Source organism: Parus major, chromosome 5, assembly GCF_001522545.3.
Source record: "Parus major isolate Abel chromosome 5, Parus_major1.1, whole genome shotgun sequence".
NCBI lineage: Eukaryota > Metazoa > Chordata > Aves > Passeriformes > Paridae > Parus > Parus major.
In genome coordinates this window covers 44,772,405-44,785,619 of record NC_031774.1, presented here as the reverse complement: position 1 = coordinate 44,785,619, position 13,215 = coordinate 44,772,405, and the positions used below count along the sequence as shown (strand labels likewise).

The following is a 13,215-nucleotide window of genomic DNA, read 5'->3' as shown; positions in this document are numbered from 1 at the left end:
TTAGGGACAGATTTATTTGTAGCCTTAGGTGGGAGACCTGGCTCTATTCACATGCAAGATGATGTGATGGGTCAAAGCCCCAGTGTTTAGTTATGACCATGCTCAGACATCCTGAAATATCATATCTTTATTGAATCCATCACAAATACCATCTGCCGCATCACAAAGCCCACACCTCATTTTATGGCACACACAGGCTTCCCAATGAGAGAAAACTGGGATTTCTCTGCAGCACTTCCACACCAGCTACTCTGCCTGGCCTTTCTGAGAGCTGTTCTGAGGCAGTCATAAATGATGGCTTGCTACAGGGTTCACATACTGGTTCAGTCATTTCAGTATTTCCAAAGTGTAGCCTGTAACTACTGTGTGGCAAGGGCTGTGTCTGCCCAAGTGTCTCTGTATGCTGCAGTCATGATGTTAGAACCAGAGAAGTATAATTTACAGCCTTGTGCACACCTGAACCCAAATATGTGATGTCTTTTTATCTTGTTCCAGAGATTTGTTCTGATAGAGTTTCTCATGAATATATGAATATCAGACTGCTGGTACTGCACTGGCTTTTTTTTCTTTCTTTTTCTTTTTCTTTTTTTTTTAAATTATATTTATAACCAGGATCAAACCTGGGCTAGCCCCACCTGGCTTTTGCAATGCACCATGGCAAGCTCTGTGGTACATTGGGATTCCTGCAGTGGTATTATTTTAAAACAGAAAACCACCAAAAAAACCCACCAAAGAAAAAATCATAAAAAAAATTGTCACTGATTTAAATGTGATTGGGACAATCTTGTTTGCCTACAATCCTACAGCATTTTTAAAAAAATACTTCAGTGACTGTTCTCCCAATCATTTCGGTTCTCAGCATTTTTCCAACTCCAGGTTGTGCAGGCCTACACCATAGAAGTTTGGAAAGCATGTTAATACCACTGAAACAGGTCAGCCGAGGGTCTCTGCATCAAGCTGTGGTGGAAATGCTTATGACACCCTTGTCTCAAGAAGCTCTGACTTCCAGGTGCTCTCTCTTTTCTTGCCCTGTGCCATGTCCACAGCTCATTTCTGGCCAGCTCAGCTTTCACACTGGCTGGCAACCTCGCTGTTATTCCAGGTCCTGGCCCACCCCCCCTGTACCCCTAACAGGCAGTCCTGCTTGCAGGGCCCCTCAACACCCCCAGAAGTGGGGACATGACTCTGCCCTTGGACTGCTCCCTCTGGTTCCTGGCTGCTTATCACTTGGCAGACCAAGTCATTTTCAGTCCACCCATCTTCCTGGCTGAGGTTCTCCCATGATGAGCCCTTTATACCTGTAATAGGAAATTTTGCAGTTCCACTCCATTTCATATTTCTACTCGAGAATTTAATTTTTTCATTTAGCTATCCAAAAGTAGTTATTTAGCTGCAGGACAGGAATTCAGGTAAGAATGTGTGATCAAACCTTTCATTTCTGACTCCAGCTTTAAGTTCAGGTTAACCTGCTCTTGCTGTGTCTGGTTATAGCAATCAAATTATTAGTAAGAATATTACCTGGGATAATTTGAATCAGTTTAAATGAATGATTAATAGTGTAGGCATTATAAGAACCCAGTAGCAACAGCAAGAAATTAATGTTTTTTTTTCTCATGAAGCACACAGGAAATTTATATGGATTATTAATAAAATAGGGAGCATTTGGCACCTTTCAGAAGGCAGTAAGGTTGGCAACAAAGCTCCTTTCACAGAAGATGAGATTGATTTGCATTGCAGGAATCAGATTGTGAATCCTTGTTGGCATAATGATAGCTTCACACCTACTTCTGATGGAAAGGTGTGCAAAAGCTGCACTTTACACACCTGTTGGAAGCTGTACCAAGGGACTGAGGACTGAAAAAGTAAATGAGTGTGAAGGTTCCGATCCAGAGAAGAACTAGATTTGCCTGCACCATGTGATCTGAACTGTGTCCAGTTCTGGGCTGCAGTGTACATGATAGACATGGACTTACTGTGAGCCCAGCAGCCAAGGGCCAGGAAGATGATTCAGGGATTGGAGCACCTTCCATATGAAGGAAGGCTGGGACAGCTAGAACTGTTAAGAGAGAGGCTTGGGGGGAATCCATTTGGAAACAATCCAATGTGCACTGTGCTCTGGGGTAACCCTGCTTGAGCAGGGAGGCTGGACCAGATGACCTCACTGTGATCCCTTCGATCTTCAACCATTCTGTGATTCTGTGATCTTACCAGTGCATATAAACACTTGATGGAAAGGAATGAAGACAAGGGAGCCAGACTCTTCTCAGTATTGCTCAGTGACAGAACAGGAGACCATGGGCACTAGTTAAGCTGCATCTATTGCAAAGTAGAAGCATTCTTCAATTTTCTTGTTGAAATTACTCAAGGCACTTAAAATAACCCATACTTCATTGCATCAGACTTGGAGGATGACAAGCTGGCCTAGAATCAGAAATTTTTGCTTGGATGCCCAGCCCTTATTTAAGAGTTTGTCTTGTAAAGCATCTACCTCAAAGTAAACCACAGCCATGTTATTGGGGTATTCCTGTGGGAAGCAGGGGCAGTGAGTATAAATCCTAGCTGGAAAGGCATAATTAAGACCTTGCAGCACCAGAACTGAACCATACTGCTCTGCTAAGCCTTCCCTATTGTGGTGACCATGAACCCTGGATGGAAGGTGAGAATCTTGCTGTAGATGCTGAATTTTGCAGCTGCAGGGACTCCAGGGTGGAAGGTGCACACTTAAAATACAGGAATTTCAACAGTAAATGACAAGTGCCTAAAGTGTCCTTCTGGATCTTGGCTTTGGTAGCTTTATCTTCAGTATATTTCCCCAGATGAGAGCTGAGGAACTTCATCAGAGATGCCCATGGAGGAAGGAAGGAGGAAATGATATTGCAGTGTGGTATTTGCTTTATTTATTTATTTATTTACAGAAAAGCTGTATTTGCTTTTTCAATAGGCGCTAGTCATTAGTGTTGTCACAACTCTGGAAATTCACTCAAAGAAGATATCTGAAGGAAAACCTCTTCCTTCCTGCACACACATATATAAGCACAGATTTTTGATGATGCTTTCAGATAAACAGCCATCACAAAGCCTCAGTTTCATTTTATCTCCATTTTAGCTCCAGGAAAAAAATTGCTGCTTCTGCCTGCAGCCTAAACAATTCACTTTGCTGCCAAGTGCCATCTCAAAAAGAGGAACAGTATAAACTAATTTCATACCTATTCAGTTCAATAATAGGTATTGTTCTAACTATACCGCTAGTGATAAGAGACAGAACAGCTTATTTGCCATTGCTAAGCAACTGTTAAAACACTGTGTAGAATTCAGCCAGCTCTAATGGGCTGATAGAAATCAGTGTCTGAAGTTCTTGCTTGCATTAGGAAGTCAACAATAATTGTCCTTCTCTATTAACATGCATTTAATCTGGCTGCACCAGATTCAATCAGGATTCTGTCTTAATGGTGTTTGGAATGGTCTGTTCTCCCTTAGAAAAAAATATTTAACCGTAATGCATTGACCTGCTTTAATCCTCTTGTTTTGTTTTGATGCAGTGATGAAGGAGAACAGGAAAAATAAGGTAATATGAAACACTCTGCAGAAATAAAAGCTGCTGGTGTGAATGGTATCAAGTGGTAAAGCAGAGTTTGAGGTATTTAGATAGGGTTCCATCAATCACAAGATGGCATTTGTGTCTGAGATGCAAAGACATCTGCAAAACCCCTATACATTTGGAAAAACAGAATCTAGGCAAAACAGATGTGCATAAAACCACGGGATTTTTAGCTTAACTTATGAGTTCAGATTTTAGTAATTTCTGTACATCATTTAGGAGAAGGGACTTTGGGGGCTCTGATCATGCCTTACTGAGGTAAGGTATGGGAAAATGAATAAATGCAAAGGAAGAAATGTTGCACAAGAGACTCCTGCATTCATAAGCACGGCTTTGTAGCTGCAGAATTATTTCTGTGACCTAAAAGGAGAATGCATTATTATGAGAGGGTGATAGCTCCTCAGATGCTCTGTTCCCTGTGTGAAAGTAAAGATGCATGAGTAAGTAACGATGCATAAGCAGAGGGACTGAAGACTGACTGATGCTGGAGCTGGAAATCTGTACTGGTGCTCAACACTACTCCATTGCTTTCACTTCTAAGGTACATAAACATATGATTAACACTTATGCCTGTCAGCAATCCCATCACATTCATCAGAACCAATACTGCTTCCTGTTAAGTAAAAGCTTAAATGCTCTGTTTGCACAAGCTGAGAAAATCAGCACTTTGCTCCATGCAGGTAAAACAACACTGCCTTGCTCAGCCCACTGTGCCTCACACCATGACTTGCAAGAGACAGATCTTGGTGTCACAACAGAGGACTAAGTGCTTTGAAAGACAGACTTAAGCCAGTGCCTGAGTCAGAAAACTAACTTGTCACATAATGATATGAAAATGTGGGGTAAAAAGTTGAGACCGTCCCTCCGCAAAGCTTACGGCAGTGTCTGAGTCACCACAGGACATGAGAAAGCTGCCGGCAATGGCATGCAAAGCAGGCTGGATCTCAATTCTCCTGTTATGTAACTCTTATGTTAGCATCTTCTCTGTTCCATATATAAACTCAGAAAACATTAAAAAGCTGTTGCTGAAAGCAGTGCTTTTATTTATTCATTTATATGAGCCAAATGTGACTTAAAACATTATTTTCCACACAAGCTTTAGTACAGGACCAGGCACTTTCTTTGCTGGTATTGATGCGACCATTTATTTCTGGATCATTAAAAGGATGTTTGCACCCCCTAGTGTATAAGAATTTGCAAGATATCATGTTCTTCTAATAGCATTAGCTAAATGAGGATGTTTAATATTAAACCATAATAAAATCCCCCTGGTACAATCTTAAGCAACTTCAAGGGAAAGAACCAGAAACTCAAAGATCATCTTAGGTGTAATCCCTCATGTCCCTGACCTCAACAACTGAAAACAAGTTCTACTGAGTTGGATTTTTATATCACTGGAAGATATCAGAGATCTAAAGTTCAAAAATGAGACTGTACAGAAACCAGAGAATTCAAATCCAGACCTTCCTGAGACTCAGGGATGTTGAATCCAGCATCAGCCCATTGGTGAGATAATGTCTGTAGCTGTGTTTCACTGAAGGACAGATTTCTTTGGATCTACTCCAGTTAACAGAAACTGTGAAAATGAGAGACAGGCACTTAACTGTTCTCCAGGAACTACTTCCCAAATTGTCACAAGGAAGCAGACCTCTCAATTCTGACAGTGGCTCACATCCTGCTGTTTGGAGCTAGGTGTTAAAACACTTTTGAAAAAGCTTCTTACAGCTGTGGACTCCTTTCTCCTTCTTCAGATGTGACTTTACTTATGGTGTTAAACAAGGTAGAACCAGTCTCTGAGATGAACCAGCTGAACTTCCCTTGCTGGGACCCAAAGTGGCAGTTCAGCTCCCTGTGTCCAGCGTGACCTGAGTAAAGCCCACGTGCTCCTGGAACCAAACCAAACCCAAGTTCTGGCTCCTGGCTGTTGTGGAACAGGCACAGTTTATGGGAGCACTTTCTGGTGGGACTTGCACTGACTTTTGAAGATTCACTGTGTGACCCAGACCTCTGCAGCATGGCCTGGTATGTGCAGTTTGCTGACTGTCACTTGTGTGGGCAGGCTCTGATCAGACCAAACTGCACAATAGTGCTTTCAAGAATTCCCCTGCTCACCCCTTTGCTAAAAACAGGATTTCACCATTTCCCCTGAGGTGTCTGAAACCAAATCACCCTGGCCTTGGCAAGTGTCTGACAAAAATATGATATTGCCAAGGTAAAAAAACAGTCTGCTTTCATTATCCAAGCAGAATTAAATGTAAAAAGCAAACAAACTGCATAAATGATGAAAATTATATTAGATTTTTAGATTGACTTTATTATGTAAGTAGTTTCTTGCAATATGTGTTCTAAAATACGACTTTCAGTCAGTACTATTTACTATATTAAAAACAGACTGATTTTATTTACTGTACTATGCTTGTTAGCTCCTCCAAGCCATTTTATACTGTAATTTTAAATTAATTCTTTAGGCTTTCTTTCAAAGAAAAGCAACTTGGCTTTTTGACATAGTAGTCCTTAATAAGTTACAACCAAGACACTGCCAGGAGCTGTGATGATGACTTCTGTCAGGTATTCTTTTCTTACAGAGAATGGAGTCATCGTGATATTAATGAAGAGTTCTTTGTGTAAATAAATAACAATAATAATGTAATATATAAAAAGAGCCAGCATATCACTCCTAAAGGTCCCCAAAGAATTACATTTCAAGGTTCCGTAGTACCAGTGGGGTATAAACCAGGAAAATGGTATAATGAGAACATGTTTTAAAAATTACACGAACAAAAAGAAAATTATACTGACATGCACAGGTGTCAGTTTTAAAAGCAACTCTCCACCCATATTTTGAAAATTAAATCTATCCACTTGAGAAGTTGGACTGGTTACTTGCAAATGCCTTTTTAAATTATTTTTATTAAAAGCCCAGCTCTTTCCATTTAAATTAATTTTATTTCGGAGCCTTTCTTTTTCACTATCATTACTTGATACTCAGTACTGCTACTTTTGTGGGACAAAATTACAGCTGGAAAACTACAGAAGTTCACAAACTCTTCATTCTGATTAAGAAAATTCTGGTACCATGTGTTGCATTTCTAAGAACAGAAAGAAAAAATATTTCTTTCTGTAGATTTCACTGCACTGTGAACTCCACAGAACTGAGAACTTTTATTACATATAAAAAGAAGTCTTGTGCAAGCCAGAAGAATCTGCCCATCACACCTGTCACTTTTCACAGGAGGATGTCAACATAAAATGTAGGTAGAGAAATGTGACACACAGCTTTTCAGGGATTCAGCTGAAATCAAATGAAGGAATGGAAGATGTGATAATTCCCCTGCTCCAAATAGTGAAAATAACTGAGGAATTTGTAGCTACGACATGGCTTGCCATGAAATATACTGGCTACATTGAAATTCCACATAAACTGAAATGGGCCTTTGTTCTTGGGGCTCTGAAAGAGATTGTCATACTTTCCCAGTCCTCCAGTAATGCTCAATGTTGTTTACATAGGAATGTCAGAGTGAGTTGTTTCTGCTCCTCACAACATTGCACTGTGTAAAATTAAAGAACAGATGAGAAAGATCCCTGCATTTATTATACACCTAGGATTATCTGAGATCATACTCAAGACTCTGATGTTTTTTTCATTTTTAGGAAACCCCACTCCTACTTCTTGCTGGTGAGATGCTGAATTTCATTTAATAACCTGTTCTTGTCTCTTGAATATCTAATATGATATTTTACATGAATATTAGGATGTGTATAAATATTGCTCATATTTCCCACTTCAAGAAGGCTGAAGGATTTTAACTTTTGCAAAGATGCAAATACTTGGTCATATATCCCAAAAGCCTCATGCAGCTATTATTTCAAAAGACATCACCTTAAAGTCTTGGAGAGAGAGCACTGTGGTTAATGCAGTTTGGCAAGTCAGTGTGATATTCACTGCATTACCTTGACATGGTTTAATGGAATGAGAAGCATGCACTCTGTGTCAAGGAAAATTACCTGGTGACCCTTGCTGTAGCTTGATGCCTGTTCTTAACTGGATAGCTATGAAATGGTGTGGAAAACCTTATATGAACTCCACTCCCCCTGGCTCTGTCCCATGTGAAACTCATTTCTTATCAGCTTGTCTATTAACAAAAAAAAAAAAAAAAAAAAAAAAAAAAAAAAAAAGAAGATTGATTTGGTGTTTTCATTTGCTACAGTATTATTTCATACACACAACAGAGTTCTCTGTTGAGACTTCCTCCTGGCCTAACCCCCTGATGGAAAGATAAACCAATAATGGAAGTGAATACAGAAAAAATAAATAAGTCTAGGGAAATGCAAAAGATACTTTTTTTATTGTGATGAGAAGCAAAGGGACTGCAGTCCCTTTTTGCAGGAAGCCATCTTAGTCTGCTCTCAGAAAATTTCTTCCTTCCTCAGAAAACAGATTTGCAGAGTGAATTTTTTAGCTGTGTAATATAAAGGAACCAAATTTTACCCCCCCCCCCCCCCCGCATGAATAAACAGATTGTCAGTGACAGTTGCAAAATTAATTTCATGTTCTTGAAAGACACTGGATGATGTTAAAATCCTCTGTTGGTTCACCTCAGAAGAGGCATGTCTTCTAAAGACCTCACCCCCGACCAAGAGATCAAATTTGTAAGTACTTGAGGGCAGATCACTTTATTCTTTGGCTCATCTGTTCTGATTGCCAGGAATACTCCCAGTCAGTGCCAGCCCCAGTAAGTGCCCACAGAGATGCAGCCACCCACTTTACCACTTAAGAGCTGGTTCTTCCCTTGCTTTGGTGGGGAATGTAGGCAACTGGTTGGGGCAGATCTCTGGAGCCTCACATGCTCATCCTGCACACATCCCTTTGGATTTGTGCCAGGAAACATATTGGTCAGACATCAGCAGCAGGGCTCCAGCAGGACCCTTCTGCTTTGGAACCTGACTTTCTGTGGGAAGGAGGCAGCTGGGTGCAATGTACTGGGGGAATGCACCATCACACACTGCTGCCTCCACCCACAGCCTGGTGCTGTGCTCCCAGCCAGCAAGGTGAGCTCTGGAGCGGGAGCAGCTCGTGCTCCACAGCACAGGAGTGGTTGCCGTGTGGTTGGGTGTGACTAGACCTAGGCACAAAGCTTCCAAGAGCTGGAAGCTGCACACTGGCACCTCCCGCACCATGAGGGCTAGCAAGCGGTGCATGCACAGGGATGCTATTTTTACAGCATGTTGAACTCACTAGGTGAGAGCGTCAGTGCCTGAAAAAGGTGGAAAACAGTAAAGAGACAGGTCCTCAGTACTTCCCTTTGATGTCTCTGATAACATGAAAGGCAGCTTATGCCACTATTCTGGTACAGTGACATTAAAAAAATCAAAAAAGAAATGAAAATCGTCAACCATAGAGGAGATCCCTGCAATTTGGCTGTGCTCCTGATCCACAAAGCTACTTTTCTGGTTTCTCCCATTAGCCCAGCTGCAATATGTGCAGAGGCAGATTATGTATCAGGCCAAAATATTAATGTTCACAACATTAATGCTTTGGAGCCTTTAAATTGAAGAGCACTAACAGAAAAATCTTTTCAATCCTTTCATATAAAATCCCATCATTCTGAACTGACAAAAACAAATGCAGTGAACTTTCAGTGATATTGCACCATATAAAAAGGTTATTAAAAATGTATTTGAAGGACTAGCTTTGTCAATACTAATGGACAGAAGAAAGGGAGGGCTTCCCAGTTCAGGCACTGATGTACAGACTTACTGAGGGAGTGATTACTGCAATAACAGATTCTGGTAGCTTTAAGTTAGACAGCATTTTTAGACTTCATATGCAAAGAATCGCCTTCAGTTATAAAAAGATGAGATACTTAGTAATACTGAGGTGAAATAAGAATATGTGTCTAAAGAAATTCTGCCAAGTAGATATTGGTTTGGCTTTGAAAATGTGTTTGAAAGATGGGGTGGGAGAGATAAAACATAGCAGTGTAGAGGAATAGAATAATATTGGTAGGAATGTAAATGATTTATTGGTTTATTTGTTGATTCTTATTTCCATATGTTGATTCTTATTTCCATAGTAATCAGAAGGGTTTTTTGAGATGATCTTTACGTTCCCTAAAGTGATACAAACATAGCAACAAAGTGCAATGTTCAACAAAGTGCGTGAAAATTTTAAAGCACAGTTGCCTCCACTTTGAGAACTGCGTCTACTCTTATCTTGAATTCAGACAACTCTGACCTTGCCACTCACTTTGGACTAAACAACTATTTGATCAAGATTCTGTATTACCACTATAGGGTTTTGGTGCTTGTCTTCCAAGACCAAATGAAAACCAGTCAATCTTGTTCCATTGATGTAAATGAGCCTAGAACAAAACAATAACAGAGAGAAAAAGCCAATATTTCAAACCTTTACATTTGGTCATTTAGGATAAGAGGAGTAAGAATTTATTTTTAATTATAAATGTGGGATTTTTTTGATAATCCTCCCTCTGAAGAATACAGAAAGCACTCTACTCCTCCCAATGGTACGTGCTGTCACTTCCAGTTTTGTTCTCTTCAAGCATCACAACTGGTGCATTTCTTTTGGTGTTTGAGGGAAGATGAACATCTTTGACTCCAGGAGCCAGTCCCTGATGAAATGAGAAGGTGAGTGCCAACTGCCTCAGCTGTGCTGACAGCTCTCACACAGGTTTTGTACAATCCTGTCTTTTCTAGCCTCAGCTCCTAAAGGAGCAGTGCTCTGTATTTGCTTTCTTTTCAGTGCACAGTAGTCTCCTTTTCCCAGGTTAATTGAATAAATGGAATGCCCATTAGTTCTTGAGGCCTGTGGGCCTTAATGATGCAAGGGTTTTATATAATAAACCCAGTACAATTGTTCTTGTTCAAAGACGGTCCCTTTGAACTACAGCTGGAATATCTGGCAGCTCTTGCCCTAGTGGTAAAAGGTCCATCCCCATCAGGACTTAAAAAAACTTTTAATTAATTTAATAGGATTTAAAAAAAATATTTTCTGGCAGTTCTGCCTTTGAAGTGATGTGAGATAGCAGAAGAACACAACAGACTGTTTAAGAGAACAATATAGTAACATGTAACAAGTTCTCATAAAGGATATTTTTGGTTTGGTTTTGGGGTTTTTGGGTGTTGGGGGCTTTTTTAAAAGAATGCTTAAATAAGTTCTGGACTTCTGTGCATTGATGCACTTGCATAATAGTCTCCAGCATGGATTTCACTGACTCTTCCAAGTTCATAAACGGGCATGTGGTAACTCAGGCTAGGCATGAAAAGTGGCACGGGCGAAAAAATTTGCATGTTCTTTTGCAAGGCAATGGCATTTTTCTCTTTTCCAGGGTGTGACAACCAATCATGACAATATTGTCTTAACAGCAAATAATCTGTAGACCTTTAGTTTGCTACAGTGTAGTGCTCTTAGACTTCCACTGCATTGCACATGTGCAGATAGGACACACACAAACCATCTAGAAAAGCATTAAAGCTGCCACTGGCTGTCATCAGAGTTTTGAAGACTGAAAAGTCTGCAACCTGGCTTACTATCGAGCATATCTCAGGGGAGATGTGTCCCTAAATTAACACTGCTAATAATGTATGATTAATATATGCATATGTAATTTTAACACAAATATCTTTGTCTTGATGACTAGAAATACAAGTTAAGACTTTCTTGATATTCCCAGAGTTATTAGGGAATTGAGATGGATTTGAACACTTAATCTTCACTGAATATTTTCACAATACTTCAAATATACATGCATATGAGTATCATTCAATGGAGAAAATGGACCTGCCCCCTGTTGTTCTGTTGACTGCATCTAACTACCCAGCTGCCCCATGGAGCTTTGTTTTATGAGTCAGCAATAATTTTTAAGTGTTTATTTCAAATTTCACTGATGTCATTTATTAAAAACTATCAAGGGGTTAATGTGAGAAGATACTTCGAAGGAAAAAAAAATCTTTGGGCAGAAATCACATATTTACACGTCTAGTGCCCAGGATACTGCAGACCCTGATACTGCAGTCCCTGTTGTGGAGTTTGAGATTTGTTTCCATAGTGTAACATTCTTTGTTTCAAGATTTTGTTAAGCCAAGCCAGGTTTATGAGCTCCCCCATTGCATCCCTTTCCCATCCACTGATCCAAGTCTGAATTCTATATAAAGAGCTATTAATACAGAATGAAGACAGGGCCTGGAACATAGCTTTCTGAAAGGCATATGACTGCAATAATTTTATGTGCTATGAAGTTTTAAAAAAAATTCCAGCCCATACATAAGTGATCACAGACCTCTGGGTAATGTGTGCTGTTGGCAGTGATGATACCCAGCACCGGCACAGGACACCAGCAGTACACTAAGAAGGGTCCAACAGCATGGCTGCCTTCTACCTTTCAGCTGTCCGCTGAAGCTTCTGAGCTCCATAACCTCTGTTAAAGGTGATCTGCAGGCACCAGGTGAGAGAACTACCTAGAAATCCTCTCTAGGGTCCATGCTCAGCGCTGCAAGCGGTCACACAAGTGAAGCCCAGAGGCTCCGGGCAGCACCTCTGCCCCGCAGCAGCCTTGCTCAAACTTCCCAAGAACACCCAACCTCTGCAGGAAAAAAACCACCCTTTATTACAACAGGTTTGTACTCCTAGCCGGTACAGATCCGGCTGTACATCAGACATTGCCCACCCCTTATTTCTCCTCCGGTGCCTTTGCTGGCTCGGCCGGACGTGCTCATTCCAGCAGCTTTATTTCCTGCTACTGCAGCGGGCGCAGGGAGGCCCAGGACCAGGAGGGTCTGCGGCCTGGGCTGTCCCACGCAACCGCGGCGGCCGCCTGGGAGCGCCAGCAGCGGCCGCCAGCGCTGGGGGGCGAGAAGCGGGGCAGGCCGGGGGCGGACTCCCGCGGGGAGAGGGGACAGCCGGGGCGGCGGGCGGGCTACCGGCGAGTTCCGGCAGTTTGTCGGCGGGCCGGGAGCGGCTCCCGGCGTGTCGCGGGCTCCCTCCGGCGGCGGCGGCGAGGCCGCTGTGCAGGGCGGGCCCCTCAGGGGCCGACGGAGGGCGGCGCCGGCTGCGCGGGGCCTGGGGCGCCCGGTAGGGGGCGGTGGGGAGGGCCGGCACCGGTGGTTAGGCACCGCCGGGAGAAGCTTTGAGCGGCGGCTCCATAGCTCAGTGGTTAGAGCACTGGTCTTGTAAACCAGGGGTCGCGAGTTCGATCCTCGCTGGGGCCTGAGGGTTTTGTTTTATTTTCCACAGAGTGGCACAGCTTTTGCCTGCACCCACGAGTAACGAGCCCGATTTTGGGTATTTTGGAGGTGGCGGACTAGAGCATGCGTGCAGGCTCCAGGGGCTTCCTGTTAAAGTAAACGCTTTGGAAACAAATGTGTTCTGTAAAACCTGAATGTGAACATTACCAGCGGTCGCCAGATTAATTTATGGCTGTGCTTCGTGCCGGCAGGGGACTGGGAGGGGGGAAGAAGCTTGGGAATGGGTGAGTAAAGATTTGCACGGCTCATGTCACAATTTCCCTGATGGCAGCTTTGGCAAAATGCTGTTAGGAGTTTAAAAGGAACAAATTGCCCCTGAGTGGAGAATAAACTGGACAGGATTATCTGAATCTTCA

At 42.1% G+C, this 13,215-nt stretch overlaps 1 non-coding gene across 1 annotated transcript; it reads left to right on the top strand.

Moving 5' to 3' along the window:
- Positions 1–12,750: 12,750 nt before the first annotated feature.
- TRNAT-UGU lies at positions 12,751–12,823 on the top strand. Its single transcript has one exon. It is a non-coding gene; the product is annotated as a tRNA-Thr (tRNA).
- Positions 12,824–13,215: the final 392 nt, after the last annotated feature.